We start from the raw sequence: 13,688 nt of genomic DNA, 5'->3' as shown, positions 1-13,688 counted from the left end.
TAAACATGTTAAAGCAAGTTGCAAGTGAAAATCTATGTCTCTGACTGAGTTTGCATTACTGTGATTTGACCTCTCTGCTGGCTGAGATAAGCTCATTTTCAACGTCCATTTCAGAAAATGATAAAAACAGATCCAGCCATAACATGGATCATTCTTTTTTGTTTTAGACAACATTTCATGCACTGTTAAACATGTTAAAGCAAGTTGCAAGTGAAAATCTATGTCTCTGACTGAGTTTGCATTACTGTGATTTGACCTCTCTGCTGGCTGAGATAAGCTCATTTTCAACGTCCAATTCAGAATGTAATAAAACCAGATCCAGCTATAAAATGCATCATTCTTTTTTGTTTTAGACAACATTTCATGCACTGTTAAACATGTTAAAGCAAGTTGCAAGTGAAAATCTATGTCCCTGACTGAGTTTGCATTACTGTGATTTGACCTCTCTGCTGGCTGAGATAAGCTCATTTTCAACGTCCATTTCAGAAAATGATAAAAACAGATCCAGCCATAACATGGATCATTCTTTTTTGTTTTAGACAACATTTCATGCACTGTTAAACATGTTAAAGCAAGTTGCAAGTGAAAATCTATGTCTCTGACTGAGTTTGCATTACTGTGATTTGACCTCTCTGCTGGCTGAGATAAGCTCATTTTCAACGTCCAATTTAGAATGTAATAAAACCAGATCCAGACATAAAATGCATCATTCTTTTTTGTTTTAGACAACATTTCATGCACTGTTAAACATGTTAAAGCAAGTTGCAAGTGAAAATCTATGTCTCTGACTGAGTTTGCATTACTGTGATTTGACCTCTCTGCTGGCTGAGATAAGCTCATTTTCAACGTCCAATTTAGAATGTAATAAAACCAGATCCAGCCATAAAATGCATCATTTTTTTTGTTTTAGACAACATTTCATGCACTGTTAAACATGTAAAACAAGTTGCAAGTGAAAATCTATGTCTCTGACTGAGTTTGCATTACTGTGATTTGACCTCTCTGCTGGCTGAGATAAGCTCATTTTCAACGTCCAATTCAGAATGCAATAAAACCAGATCCAGCTATAAAATGCATCATTCTTTTTTGTTTTAGACAACATTTCATGCACTGTTAAACTTGTCAAAGCAAGTTGCAAGTGAAAATCTATGTCCCTGACTGAGTTTGCATTACTGTGATTTGACCTCTCTGCTGGCTGAGATAAGCTCATTTTCAACGTCCATTTCAGAAAATGATAAAACCAGATCCAGCTATAAAATGCATCATTCTTTTTTGTTTTAGACAACATTTCATGCACTGTTAAACATGTTAAAGCAAGTTGCAAGTGAAAATCTATGTCTCTGACTGAGTTTGCATTACTGTGATTTGACCTCTCTGCTGGCTGAGATAAGCTCATTTTCAATGTCCAATTCAGAATGTAATAAAACCAGATCCAGCTATAAAATGCATCATTCTTTTTTGTTTTAGACAACATTTCATGCACTGTTAAACATGTTAAAGCAAGTTGCAAGTGAAAATCTATGTCTCTGACTGAGTTTGCATTACTGTGATTTGACCTCTCTGCTGGCTGAGATAAGCTCATTTTCATCGTCCAATTCAAAAGTGATAAAAACAGATCCAGACATAAAATGCATCATTCTTTTTTGTTTTAGACAACATTTCATGCACTGTTCAACATGTTAAAGGAAGTTGCAAGTGAAAATCTATGTCTCTGACTGAGTTTGCATTACTGTGATTTGACCTCTCTGCTGGCTGAGATAAGCTCATTTTCAACGTCCAATTTAGAATGTAATAAAACCAGATCCAGCTATAAAATGCATCATTCTTTTTTGTTTTAGACAACATTTCATGCACTGTTAAACATGTTAAAGCAAGTTGCAAGTGAAAATCTATGTCTCTGACTGAGTTTGCATTACTGTGATTTGACCTCTCTGCTGGCTGAGATAAGCTCATTTTCAACGTCCAATTCAGAATGCAATAAAACAAGATCCAGCTATAAAATTCATCATTCTTTTTTGTTTTAGACAACATTTCATGCACTGTTAAACATGTTAAAGCAAGTTGCAAGTGAAAATCTATGTCCCTGACTGAGTTTGCATTACTGTGATTTGACCTCTCTGCTGGCTGAGATAAGCTCATTTTCATCGTCCAATTCAAAAGTGATAAAAACAGATCCAGACATAAAATGCATCATTCTTTTTTGTTTTAGACAACATTTCATGCACTGTTAAACATGTTAAAGCAAGTTGCAAGTTAAAATCTATGTCTCTGACTGAGTTTGCATTACTGTGATTTGACCTCTCTGCTGGCTGAGATAAGCTCATTTTCAACGTCCAATTCAGAATGTAATAAAACCAGATCCAGCTATAAAATGCATCATTCTTTTTTGTTTTAGACAACATTTCATGCACTGTTAAACATGTTAAAGCAAGTTGCAAGTGAAAATCTATGTCTCTGACTGAGTTTGCATTACTGTGATTTGACCTCTCTGCTGGCTGAGATAAGCTCATTTTCAACGTCCAATTTAGAATGTAATAAAACCAGACCCAGCTATAAAATGCATCATTCTTTTTTGTTTTAGACAACATTTCATGCACTGTTAAACATGTTAAAGCAAGTTGCAAGTGAAAATCTATGTCTCTGACTGAGTTTGCATTACTGTGATTTGACCTCTCTGCTGGCTGAGATAAGCTCATTTTCAACGTCCAATTCAGAATGTAATAAAACCAGATCCAGCCATAAAATGCATCATTCTTTTTTGTTTTAGACAACATTTCATGCACTGTTAAACATGTTAAAGCAAGTTGCAAGTGAAAATCTATGTCTCTGACTGAGTTTGCATTACTGTGATTTGACCTCTCTGCTGGCTGAGATAAGCTCATTTTCATCGTCCAATTCAAAAGTGATAAAAACAGATCCAGACATAAAATGCATCATTCTTTTTTGTTTTAGACAACATTTCATGCACTGTTAAACATGTTAAAGGAAGTTGCAAGTGAAAATCTATGTCTCTGACTGAGTTTGCATTACTGTGATTTGACCTCTCTGCTGGCTGAGATAAGCTCATTTTCAACGTCCAATTCAGAATGCAATAAAACCAGATCCAGCTATAAAATGCATCATTCTTTTTTGTTTTAGACAACATTTCATGCACTGTTAAACATGTTAAAGCAAGTTGCAAGAGAAAATCTATGTCCCTGACTGAGTTTGCATTACTGTGATTTGACCTCTCTGCTGGCTGAGATAAGCTCATTTTCAACGTCCATTTCAGAAAATGATAAAAACAGATCCAGCCATAACATGGATCATTCTTTTTTGTTTTAGACAACATTTCATGCACTGTTAAACATGTTAAAGCAAGTTGCAAGTGAAAATCTATGTCTCTGACTGAGTTTGCATTACTGTGATTTGACCTCTCTGCTGGCTGAGATAAGCTCATTTTCAACGTCCAATTCAGAATGTAATAAAACCAGATCCAGCTATAAAATGCATCATTCTTTTTTGTTTTAGACAACATTTCATGCACTGTTAAACATGTTAAAGCAAGTTGCAAGTGAAAATCTATGTCTCTGACTGAGTTTGCATTACTGTGATTTGACCTCTCTGCTGGCTGAGATAAGCTCATTTTCAACGTCCATTTCAGAAAATGATAAAAACAGATCCAGCCATAACATGGATCATTCTTTTTTGTTTTAGACAACATTTCATGCACTGTTAAACATGTTAAAGCAAGTTGCAAGTGAAAATCTATGTCTCTGACTGAGTTTGCATTACTGTGATTTGACCTCTCTGCTGGCTGAGATAAGCTCATTTTCAACGTCCAATTTAGAATGTAATAAAACCAGATCCAGACATAAAATGCATCATTCTTTTTTGTTTTAGACAACATTTCATGCACTGTTAAACATGTTAAAGCAAGTTGCAAGTGAAAATCTATGTCTCTGACTGAGTTTGCATTACTGTGATTTGACCTCTCTGCTGGCTGAGATAAGCTCATTTTCAACGTCCAATTTAGAATGTAATAAAACCAGACCCAGCTATAAAATGCATCATTCTTTTTTGTTTTAGACAACATTTCATGCACTGTTAAACATGTTAAAGCAAGTTGCAAGTGAAAATCTATGTCTCTGACTGAGTTTGCATTACTGTGATTTGACCTCTCTGCTGGCTGAGATAAGCTCATTTTCAACGTCCAATTCAGAATGTAATAAAACCAGATCCAGCCATAAAATGCATCATTCTTTTTTGTTTTAGACAACATTTCATGCACTGTTAAACATGTTAAAGCAAGTTGCAAGTGAAAATCTATGTCTCTGACTGAGTTTGCATTACTGTGATTTGACCTCTCTGCTGGCTGAGATAAGCTCATTTTCATCGTCCAATTCAAAAGTGATAAAAACAGATCCAGACATAAAATGCATCATTCTTTTTTGTTTTAGACAACATTTCATGCACTGTTAAACATGTTAAAGGAAGTTGCAAGTGAAAATCTATGTCTCTGACTGAGTTTGCATTACTGTGATTTGACCTCTCTGCTGGCTGAGATAAGCTCATTTTCAACGTCCAATTCAGAATGCAATAAAACCAGATCCAGCTATAAAATGCATCATTCTTTTTTGTTTTAGACAACATTTCATGCACTGTTAAACATGTTAAAGCAAGTTGCAAGAGAAAATCTATGTCCCTGACTGAGTTTGCATTACTGTGATTTGACCTCTCTGCTGGCTGAGATAAGCTCATTTTCAACGTCCATTTCAGAAAATGATAAAAACAGATCCAGCCATAACATGGATCATTCTTTTTTGTTTTAGACAACATTTCATGCACTGTTAAACATGTTAAAGCAAGTTGCAAGTGAAAATCTATGTCTCTGACTGAGTTTGCATTACTGTGATTTGACCTCTCTGCTGGCTGAGATAAGCTCATTTTCAACGTCCAATTCAGAATGTAATAAAACCAGATCCAGCTATAAAATGCATCATTCTTTTTTGTTTTAGACAACATTTCATGCACTGTTAAACATGTTAAAGCAAGTTGCAAGTGAAAATCTATGTCTCTGACTGAGTTTGCATTACTGTGATTTGACCTCTCTGCTGGCTGAGATAAGCTCATTTTCAACGTCCATTTCAGAAAATGATAAAAACAGATCCAGCCATAACATGGATCATTCTTTTTTGTTTTAGACAACATTTCATGCACTGTTAAACATGTTAAAGCAAGTTGCAAGTGAAAATCTATGTCTCTGACTGAGTTTGCATTACTGTGATTTGACCTCTCTGCTGGCTGAGATAAGCTCATTTTCAACGTCCAATTTAGAATGTAATAAAACCAGATCCAGACATAAAATGCATCATTCTTTTTTGTTTTAGACAACATTTCATGCACTGTTAAACATGTTAAAGCAAGTTGCAAGTGAAAATCTATGTCTCTGACTGAGTTTGCATTACTGTGATTTGACCTCTCTGCTGGCTGAGATAAGCTCATTTTCAACGTCCAATTTAGAATGTAATAAAACCAGATCCAGCCATAAAATGCATCATTTTTTTGTTTTAGACAACATTTCATGCACTGTTAAACATGTAAAACAAGTTGCAAGTGAAAATCTATGTCTCTGACTGAGTTTGCATTACTGTGATTTGACCTCTCTGCTGGCTGAGATAAGCTCATTTTCAACGTCCAATTCAGAATGCAATAAAACCAGATCCAGCTATAAAATGCATCATTCTTTTTTGTTTTAGACAACATTTCATGCACTGTTAAACTTGTCAAAGCAAGTTGCAAGTGAAAATCTATGTCCCTGACTGAGTTTGCATTACTGTGATTTGACCTCTCTGCTGGCTGAGATAAGCTCATTTTCAACGTCCATTTCAGAAAATGATAAAACCAGATCCAGCTATAAAATGCATCATTCTTTTTTGTTTTAGACAACATTTCATGCACTGTTAAACATGTTAAAGCAAGTTGCAAGTGAAAATCTATGTCTCTGACTGAGTTTGCATTACTGTGATTTGACCTCTCTGCTGGCTGAGATAAGCTCATTTTCAATGTCCAATTCAGAATGTAATAAAACCAGATCCAGCTATAAAATGCATCATTCTTTTTTGTTTTAGACAACATTTCATGCACTGTTAAACATGTTAAAGCAAGTTGCAAGTGAAAATCTATGTCTCTGACTGAGTTTGCATTACTGTGATTTGACCTCTCTGCTGGCTGAGATAAGCTCATTTTCATCGTCCAATTCAAAAGTGATAAAAACAGATCCAGACATAAAATGCATCATTCTTTTTTGTTTTAGACAACATTTCATGCACTGTTAAACATGTTAAAGGAAGTTGCAAGTGAAAATCTATGTCTCTGACTGAGTTTGCATTACTGTGATTTGACCTCTCTGCTGGCTGAGATAAGCTCATTTTCAACGTCCAATTTAGAATGTAATAAAACCAGATCCAGCTATAAAATGCATCATTCTTTTTTGTTTTAGACAACATTTCATGCACTGTTAAACATGTTAAAGCAAGTTGCAAGTGAAAATCTATGTCTCTGACTGAGTTTGCATTACTGTGATTTGACCTCTCTGCTGGCTGAGATAAGCTCATTTTCAACGTCCAATTCAGAATGCAATAAAACAAGATCCAGCTATAAAATTCATCATTCTTTTTTGTTTTAGACAACATTTCATGCACTGTTAAACATGTTAAAGCAAGTTGCAAGTGAAAATCTATGTCCCTGACTGAGTTTGCATTACTGTGATTTGACCTCTCTGCTGGCTGAGATAAGCTCATTTTCATCGTCCAATTCAAAAGTGATAAAAACAGATCCAGACATAAAATGCATCATTCTTTTTTGTTTTAGACAACATTTCATGCACTGTTAAACATGTTAAAGCAAGTTGCAAGTGAAAATCTATGTCTCTGACTGAGTTTGCATTACTGTGATTTGACCTCTCTGCTGGCTGAGATAAGCTCATTTTCAACGTCCAATTCAGAATGTAATAAAACCAGATCCAGCTATAAAATGCATCATTCTTTTTTGTTTTAGACAACATTTCATGCACTGTTAAACATGTTAAAGCAAGTTGCAAGTGAAAATCTATGTCTCTGACTGAGTTTGCATTACTGTGATTTGACCTCTCTGCTGGCTGAGATAAGCTCATTTTCAATGTCCAATTTAGAATGTAATAAAACCAGACCCAGCTATAAAATGCATCATTCTTTTTTGTTTTAGACAACATTTCATGCACTGTTAAATATGTTAAAGCAAGTTGCAAGTGAAAATCTATGTCTCTGACTGAGTTTGCATTACTGTGATTTGACCTCTCTGCTGGCTGAGATAAGCTCATTTTCAACGTCCAATTTAGAATGTAATAAAACCAGATCCAGCCATAAAATGCATCATTTTTTTGTTTTAGACAACATTTCATGCACTGTTAAACATGTAAAACAAGTTGCAAGTGAAAATCTATGTCTCTGACTGAGTTTGCATTACTGTGATTTGACCTCTCTGCTGGCTGAGATAAGCTCATTTTCAACGTCCAATTCAGAATGCAATAAAACCAGATCCAGCTATAAAATGCATCATTCTTTTTTGTTTTAGACAACATTTCATGCACTGTTAAACTTGTCAAAGCAAGTTGCAAGTGAAAATCTATGTCCCTGACTGAGTTTGCATTACTGTGATTTGACCTCTCTGCTGGCTGAGATAAGCTCATTTTCAACGTCCATTTCAGAAAATGATAAAACCAGATCCAGCTATAAAATGCATCATTCTTTTTTGTTTTAGACAACATTTCATGCACTGTTAAACATGTTAAAGCAAGTTGCAAGTGAAAATCTATGTCTCTGACTGAGTTTGCATTACTGTGATTTGACCTCTCTGCTGGCTGAGATAAGCTCATTTTCAATGTCCAATTCAGAATGTAATAAAACCAGATCCAGCTATAAAATGCATCATTCTTTTTTGTTTTAGACAACATTTCATGCACTGTTAAACATGTTAAAGCAAGTTGCAAGTGAAAATCTATGTCTCTGACTGAGTTTGCATTACTGTGATTTGACCTCTCTGCTGGCTGAGATAAGCTCATTTTCATCGTCCAATTCAAAAGTGATAAAAACAGATCCAGACATAAAATGCATCATTCTTTTTTGTTTTAGACAACATTTCATGCACTGTTAAACATGTTAAAGGAAGTTGCAAGTGAAAATCTATGTCTCTGACTGAGTTTGCATTACTGTGATTTGACCTCTCTGCTGGCTGAGATAAGCTCATTTTCAACGTCCAATTTAGAATGTAATAAAACCAGATCCAGCTATAAAATGCATCATTCTTTTTTGTTTTAGACAACATTTCATGCACTGTTAAACATGTTAAAGCAAGTTGCAAGTGAAAATCTATGTCTCTGACTGAGTTTGCATTACTGTGATTTGACCTCTCTGCTGGCTGAGATAAGCTCATTTTCAACGTCCAATTCAGAATGCAATAAAACAAGATCCAGCTATAAAATTCATCATTCTTTTTTGTTTTAGACAACATTTCATGCACTGTTAAACATGTTAAAGCAAGTTGCAAGTGAAAATCTATGTCCCTGACTGAGTTTGCATTACTGTGATTTGACCTCTCTGCTGGCTGAGATAAGCTCATTTTCATCGTCCAATTCAAAAGTGATAAAAACAGATCCAGACATAAAATGCATCATTCTTTTTTGTTTTAGACAACATTTCATGCACTGTTAAACATGTTAAAGCAAGTTGCAAGTGAAAATCTATGTCTCTGACTGAGTTTGCATTACTGTGATTTGACCTCTCTGCTGGCTGAGATAAGCTCATTTTCAACGTCCAATTCAGAATGTAATAAAACCAGATCCAGCTATAAAATGCATCATTCTTTTTTGTTTTAGACAACATTTCATGCACTGTTAAACATGTTAAAGCAAGTTGCAAGTGAAAATCTATGTCTCTGACTGAGTTTGCATTACTGTGATTTGACCTCTCTGCTGGCTGAGATAAGCTCATTTTCAATGTCCAATTTAGAATGTAATAAAACCAGACCCAGCTATAAAATGCATCATTCTTTTTTGTTTTAGACAACATTTCATGCACTGTTAAATATGTTAAAGCAAGTTGCAAGTGAAAATCTATGTCTCTGACTGAGTTTGCATTACTGTGATTTGACCTCTCTGCTGGCTGAGATAAGCTCATTTTCAACGTCCAATTCAGAATGTAATAAAACCAGATCCAGCCATAAAATGCATCATTCTTTTTTGTTTTAGACAACATTTCATGCACTGTTAAACATGTTAAAGCAAGTTGCAAGTGAAAATCTATGTCTCTGACTGAGTTTGCATTACTGTGATTTGACCTCTCTGCTGGCTGAGATAAGCTCATTTTCAATGTCCAATTCAGAATGTAATAAAACCAGATCCAGCTATAAAATGCATCATTCTTTTTTGTTTTAGACAACATTTCATGCACTGTTAAACATGTTAAAGCAAGTTGCAAGTGAAAATCTATGTCTCTGACTGAGTTTGCATTACTGTGATTTGACCTCTCTGCTGGCTGAGATAAGCTCATTTTCATCGTCCAATTCAAAAGTGATAAAAACAGATCCAGACATAAAATGCATCATTCTTTTTTGTTTTAGACAACATTTCATGCACTGTTAAACATGTTAAAGGAAGTTGCAAGTGAAAATCTATGTCTCTGACTGAGTTTGCATTACTGTGATTTGACCTCTCTGCTGGCTGAGATAAGCTCATTTTCAACGTCCAATTTAGAATGTAATAAAACCAGATCCAGCTATAAAATGCATCATTCTTTTTTGTTTTAGACAACATTTCATGCACTGTTAAACATGTTAAAGCAAGTTGCAAGTGAAAATCTATGTCTCTGACTGAGTTTGCATTACTGTGATTTGACCTCTCTGCTGGCTGAGATAAGCTCATTTTCAACGTCCAATTCAGAATGCAATAAAACAAGATCCAGCTATAAAATTCATCATTCTTTTTTGTTTTAGACAACATTTCATGCACTGTTAAACATGTTAAAGCAAGTTGCAAGTGAAAATCTATGTCCCTGACTGAGTTTGCATTACTGTGATTTGACCTCTCTGCTGGCTGAGATAAGCTCATTTTCATCGTCCAATTCAAAAGTGATAAAAACAGATCCAGACATAAAATGCATCATTCTTTTTTGTTTTAGACAACATTTCATGCACTGTTAAACATGTTAAAGCAAGTTGCAAGTGAAAATCTATGTCTCTGACTGAGTTTGCATTACTGTGATTTGACCTCTCTGCTGGCTGAGATAAGCTCATTTTCAACGTCCAATTCAGAATGTAATAAAACCAGATCCAGCTATAAAATGCATCATTCTTTTTTGTTTTAGACAACATTTCATGCACTGTTAAACATGTTAAAGCAAGTTGCAAGTGAAAATCTATGTCTCTGACTGAGTTTGCATTACTGTGATTTGACCTCTCTGCTGGCTGAGATAAGCTCATTTTCAATGTCCAATTTAGAATGTAATAAAACCAGACCCAGCTATAAAATGCATCATTCTTTTTTGTTTTAGACAACATTTCATGCACTGTTAAATATGTTAAAGCAAGTTGCAAGTGAAAATCTATGTCTCTGACTGAGTTTGCATTACTGTGATTTGACCTCTCTGCTGGCTGAGATAAGCTCATTTTCAACGTCCAATTCAGAATGTAATAAAACCAGATCCAGACATAAAATGCATCATTCTTTTTTGTTTTAGACAACATTTCATGCACTGTTAAACATGTTAAAGCAAGTTGCAAGTGAAAATATATGTCTCTGACTGAGTTTGCATTACTGTGATTTGACCTCTCTGCTGGCTGAGATAAGCTCATTTTCAACGTCCAATTCAGAATGTAATAAAACCAGATCCAGCCATAAAATGCATCATTCTTTTTTGTTTTAGACAACATTTCATGCACTGTTAAACATGTTAAAGCAAGTTGCAAGTGAAAATCTATGTCTCTGACTGAGTTTGCATTACTGTGATTTGACCTCTCTGCTGGCTGAGATAAGCTCATTTTCAATGTCCAATTCAGAATGTAATAAAACTAGATCCAGCTATAAAATGCATCATTCTTTTTTGTTTTAGACAACATTTCATGCACTGTTAAACATGTTAAAGCAAGTTGCAACCCAGCTATAAAATGCATCATTCTTTTTTGTTTTAGACAACATTTCATGCACTGTTAAACATGTTAAAGCAAGTTGCAAGTGAAAATCTATGTCTCTGACTGAGTTTGCATTACTGTGATTTGACCTCTCTGCTGGCTGAGATAAGCTCATTTTCAATGTCCAATTCAGAATGTAATAAAACCAGATCCAGCTATAAAATGCATCATTCTTTTTTGTTTTAGACATTTCATGCACTGTTAAACATGTTAAAGCAAGTTGCAAGTGAAAATCTATGTCTCTGACTGAGTTTGCATTACTGTGATTTGACCTCTCTGCTGGCTGAGATAAGCTCATTTTCATCGTCCAATTCAAAAGTGATAAAAACAGATCCAGACATAAAATGCATCATTCTTTTTTGTTTTAGACAACATTTCATGCACTGTTAAACATGTTAAAGGAAGTTGCAAGTGAAAATCTATGTCTCTGACTGAGTTTGCATTACTGTGATTTGACCTCTCTGCTGGCTGAGATAAGCTCATTTTCAACGTCCAATTTAGAATGTAATAAAACCAGATCCAGCTATAAAATGCATCATTCTTTTTTGTTTTAGACAACATTTCATGCACTGTTAAACTTGTCAAAGCAAGTTGCAAGTGAAAATCTATGTCCCTGACTGAGTTTGCATTACTGTGATTTGACCTCTCTGCTGGCTGAGATAAGCTCATTTTCAACGTCCATTTCAGAAAATGATAAAACCAGATCCAGCTATAAAATGCATCATTCTTTTTTGTTTTAGACAACATTTCATGCACTGTTAAACATGTTAAAGCAAGTTGCAAGTGAAAATCTATGTCTCTGACTGAGTTTGCATTACTGTGATTTGACCTCTCTGCTGGCTGAGATAAGCTCATTTTCAATGTCCAATTCAGAATGTAATAAAACCAGATCCAGCTATAAAATGCATCATTCTTTTTTGTTTTAGACAACATTTCATGCACTGTTAAACATGTTAAAGCAAGTTGCAAGTGAAAATCTATGTCTCTGACTGAGTTTGCATTACTGTGATTTGACCTCTCTGCTGGCTGAGATAAGCTCATTTTCATCGTCCAATTCAAAAGTGATAAAAACAGATCCAGACATAAAATGCATCATTCTTTTTTGTTTTAGACAACATTTCATGCACTGTTAAACATGTTAAAGGAAGTTGCAAGTGAAAATCTATGTCTCTGACTGAGTTTGCATTACTGTGATTTGACCTCTCTGCTGGCTGAGATAAGCTCATTTTCAACGTCCAATTTAGAATGTAATAAAACCAGATCCAGCTATAAAATGCATCATTCTTTTTTGTTTTAGACAACATTTCATGCACTGTTAAACATGTTAAAGCAAGTTGCAAGTGAAAATCTATGTCTCTGACTGAGTTTGCATTACTGTGATTTGACCTCTCTGCTGGCTGAGATAAGCTCATTTTCAACGTCCAATTCAGAATGCAATAAAACAAGATCCAGCTATAAAATTCATCTTTCTTTTTTGTTTTAGACAACATTTCATGCACTGTTAAACATGTTAAAGCAAGTTGCAAGTGAAAATCTATGTCCCTGACTGAGTTTGCATTACTGTGATTTGACCTCTCTGCTGGCTGAGATAAGCTCATTTTCATCGTCCAATTCAAAAGTGATAAAAACAGATCCAGACATAAAATGCATCATTCTTTTTTGTTTTAGACAACATTTCATGCACTGTTAAACATGTTAAAGCAAGTTGCAAGTGAAAATCTATGTCTCTGACTGAGTTTGCATTACTGTGATTTGACCTCTCTGCTGGCTGAGATAAGCTCATTTTCAACGTCCAATTCAGAATGTAATAAAACCAGATCCAGCTATAAAATGCATCATTCTTTTTTGTTTTAGACAACATTTCATGCACTGTTAAACATGTTAAAGCAAGTTGCAAGTGAAAATCTATGTCTCTGACTGAGTTTGCATTACTGTGATTTGACCTCTCTGCTGGCTGAGATAAGCTCATTTTCAATGTCCAATTTAGAATGTAATAAAACCAGACCCAGCTATAAAATGCATCATTCTTTTTTGTTTTAGACAACATTTCATGCACTGTTAAATATGTTAAAGCAAGTTGCAAGTGAAAATCTATGTCTCTGACTGAGTTTGCATTACTGTGATTTGACCTCTCTGCTGGCTGAGATAAGCTCATTTTCAACGTCCAATTCAGAATGTAATAAAACCAGATCCAGCCATAAAATGCATCATTCTTTTTTGTTTTAGACAACATTTCATGCACTGTTAAACATGTTAAAGCAAGTTGCAAGTGAAAATATATGTCTCTGACTGAGTTTGCATTACTGTGATTTGACCTCTCTGCTGGCTGAGATAAGCTCATTTTCAACGTCCAATTCAGAATGTAATAAAACCAGATCCAGCCATAAAATGCATCATTCTTTTTTGTTTTAGACAACATTTCATGCACTGTTAAACATGTTAAAGCAAGTTGCAAGTGAAAATCTATGTCTCTGACTGAGTTTGCA

The sequence above is a fragment of the Danio rerio genome, chromosome 5 (genome assembly GCF_052040795.2).
Source record: "Danio rerio strain M-AB ecotype USA chromosome 5, GRCz13ab, whole genome shotgun sequence".
Lineage (NCBI taxonomy): Eukaryota > Metazoa > Chordata > Actinopteri > Cypriniformes > Danionidae > Danio > Danio rerio.
Note: the sequence above shows the minus strand (reverse complement) of the source record.